We start from the raw sequence: 24,348 nt of genomic DNA on the forward strand, positions 1-24,348 counted from the left end.
TTTCATAGCTTTAGTTGTCAGTTCAGTATGTGTCTGCCTTATCGAGTCAAACCCACAGCTTTTTGGTGACCACTTGCAATGTACAAAGCACCCACTTGGTACAAGGCACCCACCCTGTACGAGGCACCCATCATGTACTGTTCTGATGGGATACTCTCAACCTAAGGCTCTGCCTCCTTCAGGTCAAACACCTGCTTCCTCCTTGTTTTCTCACCATGATGCTAACTGACATGCCTCTCTCTGTTAACGGTCACTGTAGCATCAGGGACAATTTGGAATTTCAGTGGCCATGTTGGGGAGTTTTTAACAGGAAAGAGATTATTTAATTGACATTAGCTTAGAACCAAAAGCAAAGATGCTTTTATGAGAAAGTTGTTTCCTTTGCCTAAAAGATGACTTTGTTGAACAGAGGGGACGAGCTTTTCTCTGTGGATTTTTGTTGTTTCTTTTTCTTTTTTAAAAAGAAATATATTCAGGGATTAGTAAATGCTGGCTTTTTTCCCCCATACCGTGTGGTTTGTGGGATCTTAGTTCCCTGATCAGAGATTGAACCCTCGGGCACAGCCTTGAAAGGGCCAAGCCCTAATCATTGGATTGCCAGGGAGTTCCCAAATGCTAGCTTTTTAATTGTTGTGATGAAATTGTCAAGCTCTGTCTAAACCAGTTGTAGATCGCTCTCTTGTGTACATGTATGTCAAACTGTTATCTATATCCAAACTTAATTTTCTTACAGAGGAAACGTAATTGCTTTTGTATATTAACCTCCTATCTTGCGACCTTGCTAGAATCACCTAGTAGTTCCAGCAGGCTTTGTTGTTGTGGTTGTTGATTCTTTGGGGTTGTTTCCTACATAGACAATCGTGTCATATAATTACTTTTTACAGCAGTAATTTCATATTTTTATGAAGCTGAATCCCTCTTGTTTGCTTTCTATTCCTCTTCCTCCTTTTTCTACTCTCTGAGGAAACATTCAAGGTTAACTGATATAAAAAGTCAGTACCCACTCAAATATTTAGTCCAGATAAATAGTCTAAAATGTCCCAAAGAGAGTAAAAATTGGTTATTAACTGTGTTTCTCTTTGTGCTTTGTTTTGTGTTTCTCTTTATGTGTTTTGTGTTTCTGTTTATCTACATTTATATGGTAGCTTCTTTTACTATAGTTACAAGGTAGGAAAAAGCTTTAGTTCTGAGATAAAAGATGTGCATTAGTATGATTCAAAGACACTAAAAAAATTAGCTTATTGTATAAGAATAATGTTACAGTAAATTTCTTAAGATTTAGCCATCTTTAATATCCTACATTAGTTTGGTGAATTAAGTAGAGTGTCACTGTTTTCATAGCTTGTTTAAAATTTAAAATTATATATATTAAATTATGATCAACTAAATGGAATGATAATGATGAATAACTTCTTTAAGATTTAATTGTATGAAATTCTTACAATCCTGCAAATCATATGATTTAAGGTGTTAACTAAAATTAGTAATTTCTAGATACTTAATTAAACTTAGATTTTAAGCAAATGATTAGGTTAATTAATAAGTAATCTTTGGAAGCCCATAAAATTTCTAAACAAGCAACAGACGCAAGCATTGAGTAGTTGAGCCTAATTTTAATTTACTTCTATTTATTAAAATGGTAATTGATTAACAAAATATGTAAATAATTTTGAATGACGTTATACATATTTATTTTATTTTTGACTTCTTAGATAAGTGTTCTAATAGAATAGCTAAACAATTTCATGATCTTTTGTTCTCAGGTTTTCTGTTGTAATGGAGAGTAAAAAAATTGCTTTTTTTCTAAATAATTATTTTGATTAAAGATAATCTCTATAAATGATTATTTAAAGTAGGTACAATAGCTGTAGAAAAAGGCGTATGTGTGTACAAGTCAATGGATTTTTTTTAATTTTAAAACATTATATGATGTACTTGTGTTTTGTTGTGTTCTATTATACTGTGTGTGGGTGTGTGTGTGTTCAGTTGTGTCTGACTTTTTCAACCCCATGGACTGCAGCCCAGTAGGCCTCTGTCCATGGGATTTCCCAGGCAAGAAAACAGGAGTGGGTTGCCATTTCCTCCTCCAGGGGATTTTCTCAACCCAGGAATCAAACCCATGTCTCCTGTGTCTCGTGCATTGGCAGTTGGATTCTTTACCACTGCACTATCTGGAAGGCCCATATTATACTTCACATAATACTAAATAATATACTAAGCTTACAAGGCCCCAAAATTCCATCATTAACTTTCATGATATTAAGACCAATCCTTTCTAGGATGCACAAGTTATCTCCTACAATAAGAGAATTACTCAGGCTTCTGGAAATTACTTTCAATTGTAGATTCTGCCCCTTTTCAAGCTGATATGACTAATTAATGCAATAGACTTGAATGATACCTAAGGTTTGTCCAGTAAGTAGAAATTGCCTTTCTAAAACACCCACCTAAGTTGTCTCTGCACAATGTACAGATTTGATCTTTTGAAAAAGGCACCAGAGAAAAATTGCCCTTGAGCCTTGATGAAAAGAAGCTAGCAGGTACTATTAACAACTCACATAGTAGTAAAACCCCAAGTTGTTAACCATTCGGAAAATGTTTGCCAGCCCAAAGGCATACATTGCTTCTTCCTTACTATTGGATATTCATTCCATAAAGGGATCTTAAACAGAGGATTTTCAGGAACTCTGTATAAGTGACAACTACATAAGTAGATATCTCCAATCAAAACTTTGGAACAAGCTGATGATTGCAAAAGTAGACAGAGTCCATGCAAGACAATGAAATAAAGCTGATTTTCTAATTCTTCAGCACCCTTTTCTAAACCTTTGCTGCAGCTAAGTCACTTCAGTCGTGTCTGACTCTTTGTGACCCCATGGACTGTAGCCCGCCAGGGTCCTCTCTCCATGAAATTCTTCAGGCAAGAATACTGGAGTGGGTTGCCATCTCCTTCTGCAGGGGATCTTCCTAACCCAGGGATCGAATCTGCATCTCCTGCTTGGCAGGCGGATTCATTACCACTGATGCACCAGGGAAGCATTAACCTTTGTACAGGGATTGACTGTGTTCTCTGGACACCCTCCTGATCATGATCAGCACAGTCTTGACAATGGAGAAAATTTGAATATCATGGATTAATAACCCATGGTCTGTCTGTCTTCCCCTGACCGAAAAGGAGGACTGATAAAGAAAAACAGAACCTGACAGCTGAAACCTGGCCTGGCACTATTCATCCTCTGATGCTGATGGAGCTGGCCAGGCACTCAAAGCTAGGCATTGGTGTTTTCCAGTTAGACATAAGCCATTCCACAGAACATCCGTATTGGATCAGGCCACTTCTGTGACCATGAAGCATCAAGGCAAAAACAAGAGCACATCCTAATCAAGTCTGAACACAAACACAACATGAACATTTTTAAACCCCATCATTATCAAGCATTCCCCTCTCATGACTAATATACATAAGCACTGATATTTTAGCAATTACAACTTTAACAGCAGTCTTTATTTTCTCCCTTTTAGGTGAGATCTTTTAAGATTGTCCATCAGAATTACTTCTATTTCAACTCAGTATCAAATCCAAAACAAAGATTTGCTTCCCCGAATACTCCCCCAAAGCAACTAAGACAAACCGAAACGTGAGATATATATATATATAGTTACTCCTAGTACTCTAACATGCCCCATGGGGAATATTCTTTCTCTCTGGAATAGCAATAAGACCAACTATGGATGTGTTCTTGGTGTTCTTGGTGGTCACTGGGTAAAGGACATTGACAGAGTCAATAAAACACAACTCTTGATTTAAGACATGTTTAATCCAATGTGGAAACAGGCAACAATTTACTAACATTTATTATATGAAGTTGGGGTGTCCCTGGTGGCTCAGCAGTAAAGAATCCACCTGCCAACAGGAAACATAGGTTCGATCCCTGGGTCAGGAAAACCCCCTGGAGAAGGAAATGGTAACACACTCCAGTATTCTTGCTTGAGAAATCTCATGGACAGAGGAGCCTGGAGGGCTACAGCTCATGGAGTCACAAAGAATCAGACACAACTTAGCAACTAAACAACAACAACAGTTACCTAAAGGTACATAATATGATAGGTTAAACAGTAAAATGAAGTGAAGTGAAAGTTGCTCAGTCGTGTCTGACTCTTTGCGACCAGTCCATGGAATTTTCCAGGCCAGAATACTGGAGTGGGTAGCCTTTCCTTTCTCCAGGGGATCTTCCCAACCCAGGGATCAAACCCAGGTCTCCCGCATTGCGGGAAAATTCTTTACCAGCTGAGCCACAAGGGAAGCCCGGGTTAAACAGTAGCACTACTCAACTCAGGGACCAATAGGATACATGAATTGAAGATCCAGAGAGGACCAAAAGCTAACTCTAGCATGAAAACGGAGGAAGATAGAAATCTCAGTTTAGATCTGTTCATATTGCTGTATGTTGGAGTATTCACCTGAGTGTATTGAAAAGGCTTCTGGAAATACAGATTTGGAATTTAGAAGAGAAGTCTAGCTTGGAGAAAGAGATACGTATGGAGGTCAGAAATGAAGATAAAGGTTCTCATGAAGAGACAGTAAAGTAAGTAGAAGGTTGAGGGCTGAAATCTGGAAATTTGGAGAATCCCATCAGTTAAGGATCAGACAGAGAGGAAACAGAATGTTCAGAGAGACGAGAAAGGATACCTGGAACAGTTTATGGAGTGTGGTAAACACATAGTACATTTGTTTTCTGAATGAATACACAAAAGTTATCATTTTCAATTAAAATTTTACCTCTCAAAATATCAGCATCTCTCCATTTTTGGTAGAATTTACTATGCTTTTTCTGCTACCTTCTTTGGTTAATCTAAAAATCTTGCCATGATCAATGTCAGACTTTTCGACTTCTCTTTGAGAAACACTGGCAAAGCAAGGATACTCAATCCTATTTTATTTTAAAAATTACTTGCATGTGTGGTACTGCCTGAGTAGTCACGAGAACCCAGAATATTTAAAATCCATAAACAAAGAAATAGGAAATAGTTAAAGCCTGCTTCTGCAGCAGCTTGGTAAATTTGAATAATCAAATGCATCTTGGAGTAAACTCTTGTGCACGCGGCTGTAAACAGCAATCTCCATTCTTTTAAAAGCGCAAATCGCTTATTACAACAATTCATAATCATTCTCATTTCAGGTTCTAGATGAGAATAAGTCATAATGAGGGAATTTGTACTTTCTATTTAGAGTGGATTTTTTTAAAGCAGAGAAACAAAATGGCGAATTACTACAAAGGAGAGGAAGTCTACAGTCCATTAATTGAAGAAAAAGAAGGAGAACTTAAAACATGTCCACATCAAATGAGATAAAAAGTTTCAGTCCCTGGGGAAACCCACAAAGCACATATCCTTTCTCCCAGAATCCCGTGGGACTTTGTATAACAGAGGTAAGACCCTAGCTTGTCTTGGAGTTGTTGTGGAAGAGGAATTTGGTGGGTTGGCCAGTGCTTTGAAAAGGCCTCCGTCCTGGGTGTGTGCCAGGTTTCCTGAGCACCCAGTGCACACAATTACTGCATTTGCATGTGTAAATTGGGTAATGGCGTGCCTAACTATCAGATTTGTATGTGAAAATGCTATCAGCATATGCACTATTGGTTGTGTGCCCACTCAAAGAGGACTTTTAATGGGGTTGCTTTAGTTGGGGAATAAAATTTCTAAGAATTTGAGAGTCAGTCCTACATCCCTGGATCCAGTGTCGATGACCCTATGGATAATTGGCACTCCTTGATAATTACTTTTTTGTTGTATATCCTCTCAAATTCTATCCAGGGGAGGAAATTCATCAGAGGACCATTTGACCAATTCTAATTAGCACAGAGCAAAATTGTACCCAAGTTACTCTTGGCACTGCCTATCTGAGCCAAACGAACAGACTGCAGCATAACCAATCCATCCGTCTTGGCCATCTTAACGATCAACATGGATCTCTGCAGAATCGACTTAGATTCTTTCTGTCCCCTCCCTAAGATACAATATTTCTCAAACATATTTTTTGTCACATCATTTTACTTTTCTGAAGACTTCAGTGGTTCTCAGTGACATCATAGAAGGAAACAGACAGAACTATTTTCCCGCCATCTTCTGAAATAGGTAAAACATAATAGTAATTTGTTCACCCTACCTTAGTGGGTTTCTTTCTTCCAGAAGTTCCCATGCTTATTTGTTAGTACCCTAGAATGCAAAACATAATCTAAGAATTTGCCCAAGAAATATTGTAATCATATTTCCTGAATCAAACATTATTGGTCCATATGGTGTGGGGATAATAGAACCAACTATTTCAAATTGGAATTTGATCAAAAAATTTCTGAGAGGTTTGGCTGTTGTAGCTCAAAGGTGCCTTATTCTGAGCAGATCCCTTCTGATAATCCTTACTCCCCCTGCCTTCCAAAAAACCCACCTCAATGTAAAGCAACTGTCGTAATGCTAATACATCTCCTAGAGCCCAGCTTTCTGCTGTCTGCAGTACAAATCGCTCATCCCAACTCAGGATTTAATCTCTTAATATAATCTTCTATCAGACTGCTTGGGAACAAACCGATTATGTATTAATTTGATCTTCTTTTTCACCCATTCATCTTCCCAGCAGTCTTTCTCAAAGTTTGTTCTGAGTAACATTTAATAAGAAATGAAAAATGCAGATCCTATGCCTCCTTCCAGATCTACTGAATTAGAAGTTGTGGGAGGGCTTCCCGGCTGGCTCAGTGGTAAAGAATCCACCTGCCAAAGCAGGAGACAGGGATTCGATCCCTGATCAGGGAGGATCCCACAAGCTGTGTAGCTACTAAGCCTGTGTGCCACAACTATTGAACCTGTGCTCTAGAGCCTGGGAACCACAGCTACGGAAGCCCACATGCCCTAGAGCCTGTGCTCTGCAAGAAGAGAAGCTACGGCAGTGAGAAGTCTGTGCGCCACAACTAGAGGAAAGCCCTTGCAGCAAAAAATATCCAGCACAGCCAAAAAAATAAAAGTAAATAATACATTTTTTGAAAACTGGGGAGAGTGAGACCCAGGAATCTGTAATTTAACAAGTTCCTCTGGTGACTGTTGCAGACCAAAGCACACATGTTGTGCAGTTTTATCTTAGTTGTGCTGTTTGCCTTCCATTTAACTATGGGGGGGGGGTCTCAGTATTGAGTTGCAACCTATCAAAAGCAGGCATTACATATCCCTCCTTTAATACAGACAGGATCATCATACTGGTTTGTAGTTATGAGAAGGAAATCTTAGCAAGAAAACACAACATGAATATTCAAAATAAGTGTCATAACATAAAACATGGTTCTGTCCAGGGAGATCACTGCCTCACTCAATCTGCCTGCTTCGCCTACAGATCTTGTCAAGAAATGACAGTCTGCAAGGCCCCGGATCATCCTTACTTAAGGTCTGCCATGTAATGGGTATCTCTCAAGCAGTTATCCCTGCCGGAAGAACGCATGCAGTAGGTGATAAGAATAGACTGATTTATGATCCCTCAATATCGGCAAGGTGTAGCATCCCATTTCACAAATAGTATTCTGCTAGATTAGAAAGTATCATAAACACATTGGAGAATCCCCAGCCCAGGAACTATAAACCACTGTATTTTTCCCCCCAACATTTTAATTTAGCTATCTGTTTTGGATTACATAAATAAAAACGAGCCTGTATTTTCTTTATAAAATAAATCAGTCGCTCTACATAGGAATTGCTAGTTAGATGGAACATCATGGAATATATAAAATTACATGCTTAAAAAACACGAAAACATTTCTCAATGAGAGAAAGCTGCTCACGGTGACCTTCACGTTGAACAGTGGCCGGGGGGGTGTGGGGCAGTCAGCACGGCACTAAATCATTTTGATTCACAGATGAGATCAACATATTCATATTTGTTTGCCAAATGTGTATTTTAATTTAGGCTTTTCTGATTGATGCGTGTAATTTATGCTGCCCAGAACTAAGGCTTCATATTTTTCTTTTTTCCTAACTAACAGGGGGAGACTTTCTTGGAAACAGATAAAGGAAAGAGTCCAGTAATTTGTAGCAATGTGACTACAGCCACACATGTCCTAGAATTAATGTTCTTCATTAGGGTGGGTAGGATCAGCTGTATGTATACATCAGGTTTTTAATTAACTCAGTCCCCACAACAGGAATCATGATTCAAACTGTTAGCATTTTTTTCTAAAATCACAAAATAAAAAAATTGGATGGCACATCTTTTTCACACACACACACACACACACACACACACACACACACACACAAAAGGGAAAGGATGCTCAGAGAATTGAAAGGCTCTTTGTATTATACTGAGAGTGCTCAGAAGATCTTTATAATCCTGTGTTAATCAGATAAAGAAGAGCTTGGCATTGGGTGATTCCAAAGAGATGCTGAAAACTCGACCAGGGTGACAGTTTTCTCTCCGTAGCACAGATATGATTTCAGTTTATTTGTATTGATGTCTTTAACATTTGGGATTTGTTAGATATTTTTAATTGTCTTGTTCTTGCAGAGCTGACCTAGTGGTATTTTAATAAGACACCACCAATGTAAAGAAACTTCAAGAAGGCAGCCTGAGGAGCTTAAATGAGGGGTGAGGGGAGAAACTTTTTATAGCAGCTTCATTCTCTGAGATCATATTAACATAAATTTGACAGTTAATCTCCATATTGCAAAAAGGCTGCCCAGACTTATTTAATTAAACTTAGAAAAAATATGTTTCTTTATTTGCCAGGTACAGTTTTTATCTTAAAATATCCACTTTGAATTACGATGCAAGGCTATGGTTTGGGGCAGGACCATGGGGCAGAGGATGGTAAGACCAGCACAGGTGAAGGGGTAGGCAGTGATGTAGAGAGCCTTGGTACCAGCGATGTAGCTCTTGGTACCAATGATCCTGAAGAGTCCATGTGAGAGGCTGCTCATTTGTAAAAGTTACTTCTTTGCTTTAGATTTTAAATGGAAGAATTAAAATTCAATTGAGATATTTTTCTCAAACACATTTAGAATCTATTCTTTAATAAGTATTTGTTGGATAAACGTCCAGACTATTTATCCAGAGAACTATGGAGGGATGAGCCAGCCAGGGCTTTTGACATCAGGAAGCAATGAATTTATGCTTCGGATCTGTCCGGTATTGAACAGCCAAATGATTTAACTTTTATGAACTTGGGTGCCTCTTCTGCTGAGATTATCCCATCATTTTTGGAGAGGATAAAATGACTCATTCATTCCAAAAGAATTCTTGAGACACCGTCCTTGTGTCAGTCCCTCTTCTAAGCAATAGTGAACAAAGTAATATTCCTGCCTTCCTAGGACTTACATTCTAGTGGAGGAAACAGGAATAGATAATGGATTTTATCATGTCAGGCAGTTTTAAATTCCATGAAGCAGCACCACAGAATCAGAAGATAAGGGGCAGTGGCTGTGGGAAGGTGATGTTGAGATAAGGCTGGCAAAGGCCTGAGAAAGGGATGTTTGAGCAGAACAGATGGAAGTGAGAAGGCAAAGCCTGAGAATTAGGGGAAGAGAGTTCCAGGTAGAGGAACAGTTAGCTCAGAATTACTGACTTGGACCTGACTTGCTTAAATGAAGTAACAGCTGGGCGAGGAGTGGGTGAGGATCCAGCGGGAGGAAATAGGCTTACTAAACCTGACTCCGGGCCGACTTTCTCACCTCCTTTCCCACTACCAATCCTTGTAGCATTTGGTCCGCCTCTGATGGGATACCACGGAAAGACTGATGGCAGGGAAGTGACAGGATCTGGTTGCATTTTACAAACACCATTTAGGCAGCCATGTGGAGCATGGACTTGTAATATGACAGGGACGAGGGAAGAACAGGAAAGACAGATGAAAAAGATGATTGCTGTTTTTTTAGGCAGGCCATTACAGCAGCTGGGACTGTGGTAATAAAGATGGAGGAGACTAAAGTGGTCATTTCAGGATATATTTTTAAGGTAGAACTGACAGGTTTGCTAACGTATTAGATCCCGTTTCTCTTAAGCAAGTAAAGTGAACTGAACGACTTCACTTTCACTTTTCCTTTCATGCATTGGAGAAGGAAATGGCAACCCACTCCAGTGTTCTTGCCTGGAGAATCCCAGGGACGGGGGAGCCTGGTGGGCTGCAGTCTATGGGGTCGCACAGAGTCGGACACAACTGAAGCGACTTAGCAGCAGCAGCAGCTCTTAAACAAATTACACAAATAAGGAATATATTTACTTAAGGTCACTCTACTACAAAATAAACCAATAAGAATGTCAAGTTGTTTCAGAAATGTGGCAAACAAGCATGGCTTCTTGAGAAAGGCAATAGTATCCCTCAGCCATAAAGAGGAACAAAATTGTGCCATTTGCAGAGACACGGATGGACCTAGAGATGATCATACAGAGTGAAGTAAGTCAGAAAGAGAAATACCAATATCATATATTAACACATATATGTGGAATCTAGAAAAATGGTACAGATGAACCTATTTGCAAAGCAGAAATAGAGATGCAGACATAGAGAACTAAGCTGGGGAAGCAGGGGTGGGATGAACTGGGAGATTGGGATTCACAAATACATACTACTATGTACAAAATAGAAAACTAATGAGAACAGGGAACTAATAGCACAGGGAACTCAACTTAATGCTCTGTGGTAACCTAAATGGGAAGGAAATCCAAAAAAGGGGGATATATGTATACATAAAGCTGATTCACTTTGCTGTACAGCAGAAACTAACATAACATTGTAAAGGAACTATATGCCAATAAAAATTATAAAAAAGAATGACAGATCAAGTGGACCCTATAAAAAGTCATATAGTTGGGTATCACACAGGACTTGTCGCACGGTTACAGTGATGTCAAGGTGATAGAAAGCCTCGGCCTTCGTTCATCATGTTACTATCCTAAAGTACAATGAAACATTTGGAAAATTCCTGCAGAGCTTCCCCTGTATGCACATACTATTGTGGTAGTAAATGTGGGATTCCACACTAAGCAAACAAAAGCAGTCATCTGAAAGTGTTAGTCGCTCAGTTTTGTCCTACTCTTTGCAACCCATGGACTGCAGCCCACCAGGCTCCTCTGTCTATGGGATTTTCCAGGCAAGGATACTGGAGTGGTTTGCCATTTCCTTCTCCAGGTGAGCTTCCCGACCCAGGGATTGAACTTGGGTCTCCTGCACTGCAGGCAAATTCTTTACTAACTGAGCTACCAGGAAGCCCTTGCCATCTGAAATCAGAGATAATTGGATGGAAAGAACAAGATGCTGGAGGTAATCTCCATTACTCAGGTAGGAATAAGAGGTAGGAATTAATTCTGTTGAGTTTTCATAGCAACAGAGGCCAATCCTCTATGTTATAAATCCCAGGAGAATGAGACTGTGTTTGGTCTTCATATCATCAGGGCCCACTTCATACTGTGTGTCTGTGTATTGTTAGTCGTTCATTCCCTTCCCCATGAATTTCTGAGCATCTCTTGTGCTGTGCTGTGCTTAGTGGCTCAGTTGTGTCCGACTCTTTTTGACCCCATGGACTATAGCTGGCCAGGCTCCTCTGTCCATGGGATTTCCCAGGCAAGAATTCTGGAGTGGGTTGCCATTCCCTTCTGCAGGAGATCTTCCCAATCCAGGGAACAAACCTGGGTCTACTGCATTGAAGGTGAACTGTTTACCATCTGAGCCAGCAGGGAATTCCCTACTTCATGCTAGATGGCCATTAATATTTGTCTAAATGAACAGAAGTGAGAAATACAAGGATTTTATTTATTGATTTTTAGGAATAGCTCATAAAACAACGTTCAGATATCTAGTCTCTACAAGCAACATTTTGGGTTTTGGTGAGGCTTGCAGTAATTTGCCTTTACCAGTTACAGACACAAAATGTTTGTGGTCTTTTTATTCCTCTCAATAAAACATCCTTCTGTCATATCATAGCCTGGGCACTTGCACAATTTGGAACCATTGCCAATCAATTTGGATGCCCAGTTTTCATATTTCTCAGTATGGCCAAAAGCCAAGCCAAGTGTCACTTGCCCACAGAATAACTTGAACCCTCCATACCACACATGTCTCCAGCATGTGGCTTCTATTACCCTAATCCCAGTCACCTGTCTAAGTGGTGAGCCAGAAGTTGTAACCCCAAGGAAAGAAGATGCACTGAGAAGATGTACTAGAGGGAGGTGAGTGTCTCCCTTCAAGACAGGAGTGGCTGGTCATGAACTTGGCTGCCAACACCCTGGAAACAAACCGATGAGTTGTAGGCTTTCTGCTCCTTATTCTCCCAACTTCTGATTCTCTTGTCTGTTGAGTTTCAAGCCCCCCGAGATACTCTCTAATCTTTCCATCATACAGAGGATTGGCTGAGTAATTTTCCGGGGACTTCTTAGCCTCCTTCAGAGAAACTGGGAGGAAGAAAGAGAATTTTCTCCCTTCCCTGGAATAATAGTGAGGCTTTGTGTCTTGAGAATATAGCAGAGGACAGTAGAATATAAGAATCAGGAATAAATTAACTTTCATACTTAGAATAACATCCAAAACAATGCATTTATAGTTTCTCACCAGTTGGTGAGATTAATCTGGGCAAACAGTACCTTTACCTTTTTTGTTGTTGTTGCTGTTTTAAAGATTTTTTTAGGTGGACCATTTTTAAAATCTTTATTGAATCTGTTACAGTATTACTTCTTTTTTATTTTTGTTTTTCTTTTGGCCGTGAGGCATATGGGATCTTAGTTCCCTGACCAGGAATTGTACCCGCACCCCCTGTATTGGAAGATGAAGTCTTAACTACTGGATCACCAGGAAAGTCCCTCCCTTTACCTTTTATAGCACACACCACTTGACATTTGACAGAGTAATTGTGCATGCATTTACTTGTTTGATAAGGGTAGATGGGATGGAAATTGTTTCTAAACAATTTATCAATATAAAATATGCTCATCCAGAGTAAGTGACACGTCCAAGGATACATATGCTATAATGAGCCCGGACTCTGACGTGGGTGTCATACTTCACTGGGTCCAGAAACTTTGGAGGGCTTTGCAACATCTATTGATGAAAGTTACCATATCAGTCAGGGTTCTTAGTAGCCCAAAAGCAGTTTTGGCTGATGTAAACAGAAAGTTGATTTATTGGAAGGCTCCTGGGGGGCTCTCAGCATTGCCAAGAGGGCTGAGAAATGATCCCATCTATGTGGAGTTGCAAAGAGTCAGACATGACTGAGCGTGCACACACACATGTGCCCAAAATCTTTAATGAAAGACACTTTGTTACATCCAGTTGTAACACTACCTGGTCACTAAATATCTGCTTAGAGGAATGCTTTTAGAGAAATAATTAATTCATGTATTAGCTGAACATAATCTATCTTTTCCTTTCCTCACATAGTACTTGGTGATTTTAAAGGCAGAGGAACTCAATGAGTTCTTTTCCCTTTTATTTCCGCTTATCTACACCTGTAGAAAGTAGAAGATTAGGTACCTTGAAATTCTTTGAGTCCCAGATCAACACTTACTGCCCATGTGAATTCAGATTTCTGACATTTCTTATTTACTTCAAAGAGTCAAATATTCATTCATTCATTCATTCATTTAGGAAGGGGGCTGAGATTAATACTGTGAAAGTGGTTTGGAGACTATGAAGTTCCATGACAATTGTGGTTACCACACAGTATACTGCTTCATTATACCCTGGCCCTCATTTTTTACCTTCCTGATGATATTTCATATTTCTGGTCTTTCCTCCTGGATGGCAAGATTCCTTATCATAGTCATTCCTCCTTTAACATTGGAGGAGAATGCCAGGGCATAGTAGGTTCAGACTGTGGTACATGCTCCAGTGCTAAGATGACGTGTACAAAGCAAGCTCTGACTTTGATTCTGAGCTGCAAAACCCTTCTCCCTCTCCCACTGCTCCGAGTCACATCTGAATTCTTTACAGCGTTCATTCAGGACCTTTCCTCATCTAGCCTTAACTTACCTGTGTTTTTCCCCTAGCTCTCCTTCCCCAAATTTCAACCTTCTCTTGCCAAATTAACTTAAAACTCCTCACCCCTGTAATGTCTGGTACTCTCCTTCCATCTCCTGAAGCTTAACGCTGTTTCTTTCCTGTGGAAGTACCCCCATCTGATTAATCTCTACATTTCAAAGGCCAGCTCAAATGCTAACTTTTAAATTACTCAAAGTAGGCACAATGTCTTTGCCTTGTGAACAAATAGAAATGTCAGTGTCCATAATATTTTTACTATCATGAAGTCATCATTCATTTGATTTCTTTGTCTTCTCAAGGAGATGAACCTTCCAGGAAGTTGCATCTCCTGTGTCAGGGTACCACAATGTTCAGGACAAACTCCTGAACATGAGGAAAAGTGAGGAAAAGTGAAAGTGAAAGTTGCTTTGTTGTGTCTGACTCTGCAACGCCATGGACTGTAGCCTGCCAAGCTCCTCTGTTCATGGAATACTCCAGGCCAGAATACTGGAGTGGGTAGCCATTCCTTTCTCTAGGGGATCTTCCCAACCCAGGAATCGAACACAGGTCTTCCACATTGCAGGAGGATTCTTTACCATCTGAGCCGCCAGGGATGCCTAAGAATACTGGAATGGGTAGGCTATCCCTTCTCCAGTAGGTCTTCCCGACCCAGGAATCGGACCAGGTCAAAGAATTCCAGGCGGATTCTTTCCCAGCTGAGCTTCATGGCAGTGTATATAATGCCTGGACAGTCTATAGATTTTTAGTTCTTAAAGCTTATTGTATTTCTTATTGTGACAACTTTTCAAAACTTTATTACTTACATTTTATAGGCAGAAGAGTTAATTCAGACTGTAATAAAATCAGGTAGTAATGATGAAAACAGGATTCAGAAGCCAGTCTCCCTGGATGTGAACTTTATATTGCTCATAGTCAGGTTTTGTCTACATTTCTCCCTATACTTATAAATAGTATTGTGTGTGTGTGTGTGTACGTGCACGTGTACACACTCGGTTGTGTCTGACTCTGTGACCCCATGGTCTGTGGCCCACCAGGCTCCTCTGCCCATGGGATTCTCTAGGCAAGAATACTGGAGAGGGTTGCCATTTCCTCCTCCAGGGGATCTTCCCAACCCAGGGATTGAACCTGCATCTCCTGTGTCTCTTGCATTGGCAGGCAGATTCTTTACCGCTGCACCACCTGGGAAGCTTCAGATAGTAATAACTGCAGAAAAATTAATATCCACAGTTGATCTGGTTTGTAAGTGACTATATTGCTCCATTGTTTCTTTCCTTCCTGACATGGTATGTTTTGCATTCTACTTCATCAGATTTCCATCTAGTCTTTGCTAAGGGCACAGACTCCGAGAAGCAGGTCACTTTTCATAAATGAAAAGGAGCTTTCCATGCAGCTAGAGTAAAGTATTTTGTTATACAAATAGCAGGTGATGTTAAGTCCTTAAGATTCAGGCAAGAGTAAGATGGGAGTGGATCACAGAATACCTACTGGGATTTTGTGGAACTTTTCCTTTTGAATTGATAAAACAAGGATTATGAATCTCTTATATTGCTGTTCCTTGTCATTAGGAGAGACATAATCCTGGACACTTAGGACTGATATAATAAGATACTACAGTAAATCTCCTCTACAACTGGAGACTATACCTGGAAGCCCTTTTAGCAGGTGAAAACTGGGTTACATATATCCTTTGTTTAAGAAAGTTATTGATGGGCTTCCTTGGTGGCTCAGTGGGAAAGAATCTGCCTGCCAATGCAGGAGACATAGGTTCGATCCCTGGTCTGGGAAGATCCCACGTGCCACGGAGCAGCTAAGCTCATGCACCACAACTATTGAGCTTGTATAGAGTCTGGGAGCCGCAACTACTGAAGCCCATGCACCCTAGAGCCTGTGCTCTGCAACAAGAGAAGCCACCACAATGAAAAACAGCCTCTGCTTGCTGCAACTAGAGAAAAAGACCTTGCAGCAACAAAGACCCAGCACAGCTAAAAATAAATAAATAAATAAAATTATTTTTAAAAAATTCCTTAAAAAAATAAAATTTGGAGTTCCATTTTGAGCCATCAGGACAGATATGATCAATACAAGAATGGGGAGAGGGTTAGCATTTTGGAACTAGGATTTCATATATGTCTAGTTACCAATACCAGGGAATGTTGTCAAATATTTCTGAGAAAGCTCACACTGTCTCCGTAGGTTGATTAGATGAGCTTTCATACACTGGAAGCCTGACTACTTTCCAACAACTTGATTTCACAAATGGAAAAACAGCATCTGTTTTCCTGCAGCTTCACATATGGCAATCATTGTTGCTAAGACAAGCTGAAGCAGGTAGTTGGTGTGACAGTGCCCCTCTGCAGCGCTGCCATCTCCTGGGACCAGATAACACTGGTCTGCTGTGAGGGGCTTGGGCTCCCCAGGCAGTGGAAAGTGCATATTTAATCAACATATGCAAAGCAGCCGTATGAAGAGCAAATTACAGAAAAAGTGATCAAATGCAATATTTAGAACCTCTCTGTTTGTATTTGCAGTGGCTAATCTGAGTAGGTATACTTCATGCCACATTCTTTGAGTTTGAGTACTTAAAAAAAAGAAAACAAAAACCTAGCCAGTGGCTTGCAGAAGGAATGGAATTGAAATGCTTCTATATATGCAGCAAGGTGGGTAGTACTTCTTATGAGAGAATAAAATGAAAAAAGAGAATCCATGTTGGCCAGAAATGGGAAAAATATTTTGCATATAAAAGAGCAGATTCCTCTACAATTTCATTAAAGGGGCTCTCTGAATGCTCTGATTGTGTTTTAAAACTCTCAATGTATATAATTTAAATAAGATCCCCTAATCAGTTTCCCATTTGAGGGGTAAATGTCATGAAACTGAACCACCAAACTCTTTTTTTTTTCCAGGATCAGTGTTTGTGTTTTGAAGGTCAAAAGATTGGCAGCAGTAGAAACTAACTTCCAGAATCCATCCACCAGCCAGGTATATTGCAAGCAAATGCTCTTTTTCTGAAATTGCCATGCCCAGTGGCCTTAACCCTGATTTGGAAGGACAACTCAATCAGCTACAGAAAGGACAGCCTTCAAGGATTCTGGAGCCATCTTTGACTTCCCAGGTGGCACAGTGGTAAAGAACGTGCCTACCAATGCAGGAGACACAGGATACGTGAGTTCAATCCCTGGGTCAGGAAGATCCCCTGGAGGAGGGCATGGTGACTCACTCCAGTATTCTTGCCTGGAGAATCCCATGGACAGAGGAGCCTGGCATGGTATAGTCCACGGGATTGCCAAGAGTGGGACTTGACTGAAGCAACTGAGCATCCACACACACAAACTTCTGAACCAGAGGATCACCAAATTCTATTTTAGATTCAGTAAATTAGTCTTTTATCCAATCACTTAATCTCATAATCTATCTTCACTTGAAAATTGAAGAGCTAGCCTTGTCTGATGAAAATGTCCAGGATCAAGGTGAATTATAAGCAACTTGAGAGCAGAGAATACATATTTTAGTTCCTGCATACACACACACACACACACCCACATATATATATAATTTTTTCATGGGGTAAATTGTACTGCAGCACTTAATACAATTCAATAAACACAGAGTGTCTGTTTTATACCAAGACTTTCTTATTTCCGGGGATGCAAAGATAAGTCAGGCATTCTAGAACAGATCCAGTGACTGAATATTGGCAGCATGAAGAAATGAATATAAATAAACAAGAGGGAAACCTCGGGGCAAAATTTTAGCAAAGTTGACATGAGATAAAGATTAGCAACCCACTTAATGCTATAATGTATTTTATTATTTATCTAAGTTTCAATGAAAATCAAAAACCTATTAAGATTGACCACACTAATTTTTCCTGAGGAAAATTTTCCTTTTCTGGGTTTTTAAAGCCTCATAGAAGTCCTACATGTTTTATTCTATCCATAAAAGAATAATTTTCATGTCTGAGACTATTTTACCTGAACCCTAACTACTCACAAAATTTACAAACAAGTTAAAGAGAAGTTATGATGTTTACAGTGTCCCTCTTGAACTCCTCTTTGAAACATCCTCTGAGCAACTGTCTGTCCACTGTCTGATGATCCATTCTGCTCTCTGCATCACTAAGCAAACTTCAAAGGACAGCTTATCCGTTCCATCAAGTCTTACCTGTCTACTTGTTTTTCAGCCAAATGACTCCCAGAAACAGTGTCATGTACAGATATAAAAGCATAGCCTCTGAAACCAAACTATTCTTCAAATGCTTGTTCTTCCCTGGTTTCCTAGCTGGGAAGAACAGATTAAAAAATAGCACAGTCATCCCTGGGTACTCATAGGGGATTGGTTCCAAGACCCACTGGGGGTACTAAAATCTGTGGATGATCCAGTCCCATAGCCAGGGCTCCGTATCCATGGTGACTGCATCTGGATACAGGGAGCTGCCTATTTCTCAGAGGCTGCTAGAGGATATAGCAAATGTAAAACACTCAGAGTGCTATTGCACTTAAAGTGTTAGTCACTCCATTGTGTGCAACTCTCTGCAGCCCCATGGATTTTAGCCTGCCAGGCTCCTCTGGCCACGGGATTCTCCAAGCAAGAATACTGGAGTGGGTTGCCATCTCCTTCTCTAGGGGATCTGCCTGACCCAGGGATCAAACCTGATCTCCTGCATTGCAGGCAGATTCTTAACCATCTGATCTATCAGGGAAGCCCTGCTCTTAAGAGCGTTCTAAAAGCTGCAGCTACTATTACCATTATCAAAACATTTTTCACAAAATCAGTGAGTTCAGTAAGGGGCATGATATCCACCTGGAAGATTTCTCATACCTGCCTTAGGAAACTTCCACTTTCAGGAGACTGTGGGGCCGTCTGGCTGAAGAGTGATCTTTCCAGAGTGGGAAATAGCAAATGCTAGGGAGTCAATATGCTTAAGTACTGATGCTACTTCTACTGTACTCAAGAATCACCAGAGATGCTGTAAAATGCAGACTCCAAAGTGAAAGTGTTAGTTGCTCTGTTGTGTCCAACTCTTTGGAGATCCTATGGACTGTAGCCTGCCAGGCTTCTCTGTCCATGGGATTCTCCAGGCAAGAACACTGGAACGGGTTGCCATTTCCTTCTCCAGGGGATCTTCTCAACCCAGAGATCGAACCCCATGTCTCCTGCATTGGCAAGCAGATTCTTTACCAGTAGTGCCACCTAGGAAGCCCAGTGGGGCTGCTTGCTCACAAACACATTGTAGAAATTAAATAAGACAATGAATGGAACCCACGAAGCTGGACTGGCACAGAGGAAATGTTTGATTGGAGATGGGTATTAGGTTCTTTAAGCTTTGTCCATGTGTAGAATTAAATCATCAGAAAGCATAGACAAAACTTGTTGGACAGTGCTGATGTATGCATTGACCTCTGTTGAGGAGTAAATGTCTAGATAATTTTGTTTTTTGCTGAATCAGGAGTCCTTCTTGTGGTGAGCTTGAAGGTAGGCTGAGAGGACACCCATTCTTCTGTAGTAAACAAAGTATATTGATGAAGCTATTTGCAGGAAAGGAATGGAGACACAGATGTAGAGAATGGACTTATGGACACACTAGTGGAAGGAAAGAGTGGGATGCATGGAGAAAGGAGGATCAACATCTACACACTACCATGGGTAAAAAGATAGCTGGTAAGACGTGCTGTTTAACACAGGGAGCCCAGCCAGGTGCACTGTGATGATGTAGTGAAGTGGGATGGGGGAGGGGAGGGAGGCTCACAGGGGAAGGAATATATAATTATATATTATATATATATAATATATAATGTGTAATTATGGCATTGTTGTACAGCAGAAACCACACAACATTTTAAAGCAATTTCCCCCAATTAAAAAATAAATTTTAAAAAAGAACCATAAAAAATTTTTTCTTTTTTTTTTTTTTTTTTTTTTGATTTAATGTTTCTATTTATTGACTCTTGTTCAGAGTTCAGGTGCTTGGCTTCAAGTTTGTGGATTTCATTTTTATTTTCAAAGTTAATATAAATATAGATCTGGTAGGCAGTTGTCTTTATTGTTTGATTTGACATATTCTAAAAAATTTTATGCTGAAAAATTTATCTCCACCTGTCTGCCATGAACACAGCTAACTCCTGGTTCCATATTCTCTGTCATCTTCTGTAACAATGGTTTATTAACCTTATCCAGATCACAGACCTCTTTTGAGGAATGAAGAAAGCAATAGACATTCATCCCTCCAACATGCATACATGCTATCCAGTGAAAATGACATGTATATAACTTAATGAGTTTTATACATCCACTCTACCCTTCCTCAAGCCAATCCGTGGACATGTGATGACTTGCTTTTACAAGTTTTTAGAAGGAATATGTTTTTTAAATGGCTTAGGATTTTGCCTGTTGGGGCAATCTGTCAGCAGGTTAATCCTAGTCTGTAATTTAGCTTGTATATGTTTATCTATTACAGTATATTTATATCTAGTAATTAGGTAGAATCTTCAAGAATTGAGACATATGACAAAAAATTCAAATTCAAAGTCTACATTTGTAGATAATTCAGAGAACACTTTGCAATCATTAACTGATAATTATCAAGTAAAGAGTCCCTTGGACAGCAAGGAGATCCAACCAGTCCATCCTAAAGGAAATCAGTCCTGAATATTCACTGGAAGGACTGATGTTGAAGCTGAAACTCCAATACTTTGGCCTCCTGATGAGAACTGACTCATTTGAAAAGACTCTGATGCTGGGAAAGATTGAAAGAAAAGATTGAAAGAAAGAAACATTGAGAAAAAAGAGAGTAACTGGTGAGGCTGAGAGTGTATTGAAACTCTTTGTTGTGCTGAGGCAGAAAAACCACTGCCCTAAATGGACATGTATAATTTTGTTTTTTTTTCAGAACATATAACTCCTCCTAACTTTCTCATACACAATACATAGAATGTCACCTTTTGCCACCAGCAACACCCATTGACCTACACCTGACATTCTATGTATTGTGCATGTAGAAGGCCACGAGAGTAGGAAGGATGAGAAAGGGAGACGGATGGATATAAGGGAAAGATAAAAGAAGAATGTTACTATTCTCCCCAGAACTTCCCCTTTAACCCCAAAGAGAAAACTTAGAGCTTGGTGTCATGCACACATTTTTTTGGTACAGAGCTATTGAGGATCAACATACACATTTGCATGTGAGCTTTTCCCCACCAATTAAACCAGATGCAATGAGAATTTTTTTTTCTAGTGTATTTGAATGTTGTTCTGGGGGAAAAAAAAGAGTATCCAGACACTTAACTAGCACGGGATGTTAAAACGAGAGAGACTTTGTATGCATTAGGCAGCAATATGCAAAGAGTCAATTCCCAATGCTCTATGCCAATGGAAGATGCACACTATCACACACTGTGGATGATCTAACAGCCATTTGTGCTTGGCATTGATATGCTTTTGTAATTTAGTTTTGCCAGACATTTTTTAGTTTAGGCAAAAATGAAAGTGTAGTATTTCTTGAGTATATAAGAATGATCCATACGAATAACAGGTTGAAGAAGGATGATTCAAAGTATATAATCTAGTCCCCATTAGAAGTAAACCATTTAATTTCTGATGGAGGGGAGACAGAAAAGAAAGTCATCATTGGATGTCTGTGCTATATCGTGCTTTTTACATTCAGGTATAAGAAAATCTACAAAATAATCCTAGGTTATATTTGTCCATTTTGTTAGATGAGAAAACTGATTCTCAAACAGTTCAGTTAACTTACTTCTACCATTTTTCAGACCTTATGTTGGTGAGGCACTTTCGTTTTGTTTTAGGATTATTGTTGTTTGCATGTGTTGCTTATCTACAAAGTTTTGGGCTCTGTGTCTTTTTCTTCCACATCCTTGTGTCTTTCAAGTTCATCATTGTCTCGGAGTGGGTCTGTGAAACCCAAAGGGCTTCAAGGGGCAGAGTTGAAAACTACTACACCAGGCCATTCTTCTCTAATTAAAATATTTCTACCATTACTCTTAAAGTATTGTTATGATTTAATTTGAGAGCCGTTTTAGGTTAATTATAGAATTGAGGGGAAGGTAAAGAAATTTCCCATATCCCCTGCCCGGCACATGCATAGCCTTCCCCATAATGAGCATCACTCTCCTGAATGGTACTAATGTATTTTTTACCAAAGATAAATCCACACATCATAATTGCCCAAAGTCCACAGTTTACATTAAGGTTCACTCTTGGTGTTGTATGGTCTATGGGTTTGTACCGATGTATAATGACATATGTGCCTCAGCCATAAAGAATCCACCTGCAGTGCAGGAGACATGGGAAACTTGGATTTGATCCCTGGATCGGGAAGATCCCCTGGAGAAGGAAATGGCAACCCAATCCAGTATTCTTGCCTGGGAAATCCTATGGACAGAGGAGCCTGGCAGCTATAGTCCATGTGGTTGCAAAAGAGTCAGGTACGGCTGAACAACTGAACAACAACAAAGTTGGAGTGAGCCTTCACATAGTATTTTTAAAAGTATACATTGATTTTTATTTTCTGATTTCATGTATACCTTTGCTGTTATTTCTTCATTGAAATTTATAGAGTTAGGTTTTCCCTACAAATATTGAAGAATTGATGTTTTGAACTGTGGTGTTGGAGAAGACTCTTGAGGTTCTCTTGGACTGCAAGGAGATCCAACCAGTTCATCCTAAAGGAAATCAGTCCTGAATGTTCATTGGAAGGACTGATGTTGAAGCTGAAACTCCAATACGTTGGGCACCTGATGTGAAGAGCTGACTCATTTGAAAAGACCCTGATGCTGGGAAAGATTGAAGGCAGGAGAAGGGGATGACAGAGGATGAGATGGTTGGATGGTATCACTGACTCAATGGATGAGAGTGAGTAAACTCCAGGAGTTGGTGATGGACAGGGAGGCCTGGCGTGGTGCAGTCCATGGGGTCACAAAGAGTTGGACATGACTGAGCAACTGAACTGAACTGAACAAACATTGTAAGTATCTATTGATTTTCTTCCTATTCATGTATTGTGGGTGAGGTTTGAGGCTAACCTGATTCAGTGGTTTTAAAGATAAGCTGTTTTTACTTCATGAGTCTTTAGGGAATATTTTCACTTTCCTGGCAGTCCAAAAATTTCAGTAGGAAATACATTGGTATGTGCCAGTTATTAAATTGGGCTTCTCAGGTGGCAATAATGGTAAAGAATCCACCTGCCAGCAGAAGATCCCTGGTTCTGGAAGATCCCTTGGAGAAGTAAATGGAAACTCACTCCAATATTCTTGCCTAGGAAATCCCATGGACAGGAGCCTGGTGGGCTACAGTCTGTGGGATCACAAAAGAGTCGGACATGACTTAAACAATAACAAAAACTTGTTAAATTTACCCATTTTATGGTGGGAACTTGCAATGTGCATACTTTTGCCTTCCTTTAGCTCAGGAAATTTCCAGTATTATGTCAAAATTACTGATATTTAGTTCATCTTTTTTTCTTCAGACACATTATTTGTATATTGAGTCTCCAGGCTGTATCTTAAAAAATTGTCCCATCATTTTTATTTTTATTTTTTACTTTTTCTCTGAGTTCTAAGAAAGCCTACACTCCAAATTACTGGCTCTATTTTCCGCCTTGGCAATTCTGCTTTTTATTGACTCCACAGGGCTTCCCTGGTGGCTCAGAGGTAAAGAATCTGCCTACCAATGCAGGAGATGTGGGTTCAATCCCTGGGTCAGGAAGGTACCCTGGAGAACGAAATGGCAATCCACTCCAGTATTCTTGGCTGGGAAATCCCATGGAGAGAGGAGCTTGGTGGGCTACAGTCCATGGGGTCGCAAAAGAGTAGGACATGACTACACGATTAAACAAATGATGATTTTGCATTTCTTTGGCTTAATCTTTGCTTAAAAAATAAATTTATGCAGTTTGTATATGAGTTTAGTAGCCTGTTATAGTTTATGTACATATAACTTATACATTTAAAATTAATTTTTATTTCCCTAAGCCCTGATTAACCTCAGCCCACAGCTCATTAATGAGTTTTATTTCAGTGCAGTGCATTAACTTCTCAGGTCTGTTTTTACTTATTTGTTGTTAGATAATTTAGTGCAGTACAGAGAGACGTTAAGAAATGGATACAGTGAATTCAAGTTAAATTAATACAAGTGACAGGAAGAGCTATTTAGAGTCAAATGTTACTGTGACTGTTCAGCCTTTACAAGACAACTGAAGAATCTCTTGTATTCTGGCTAATGGTAAAGTTGACTGATGAGGGAGAGAAGAGGAAAATGGCTTTAGAGGCTCTTAACTATACAAGAACACAAAATCAGAAAGTAAAAACCTACATCATGCCTTGGTGATAGAAAT

General features: G+C 39.7%; 2 long non-coding RNA genes across 2 annotated transcripts in view; one reads left to right on the plus strand and one right to left on the minus strand.

Annotated features, from left to right (window-relative positions):
* Window positions 1-4,588: 4,588 nt before the first annotated feature.
* LOC145510995 (uncharacterized) overlaps window positions 4,589-24,348 on the minus strand; it is a 92,534-nt gene continuing 72,774 nt past the window's right edge. Inside the window, exon 3 of the long non-coding RNA XR_014057360.1 lies at window positions 4,589-6,213. This is a non-coding gene — a long non-coding RNA (uncharacterized LOC145510995). The remainder of the gene's footprint in view (window positions 6,214-24,348) is intronic.
* LOC145510994 (uncharacterized) overlaps window positions 16,601-24,348 on the plus strand; it is a 35,087-nt gene continuing 27,339 nt past the window's right edge. Inside the window, exons 1-2 of the long non-coding RNA XR_014057359.1 lie at window positions 16,601-16,657; window positions 16,904-16,979. This is a non-coding gene — a long non-coding RNA (uncharacterized LOC145510994). The remainder of the gene's footprint in view (window positions 16,658-16,903; window positions 16,980-24,348) is intronic.

Source organism: Giraffa tippelskirchi, chromosome 6, assembly GCF_054371585.1.
Source record: "Giraffa tippelskirchi isolate mGirTip1 chromosome 6, T2T-mGirTip1v1.2.pri, whole genome shotgun sequence".
Taxonomy (NCBI): domain Eukaryota; kingdom Metazoa; phylum Chordata; class Mammalia; order Artiodactyla; family Giraffidae; genus Giraffa; species Giraffa tippelskirchi.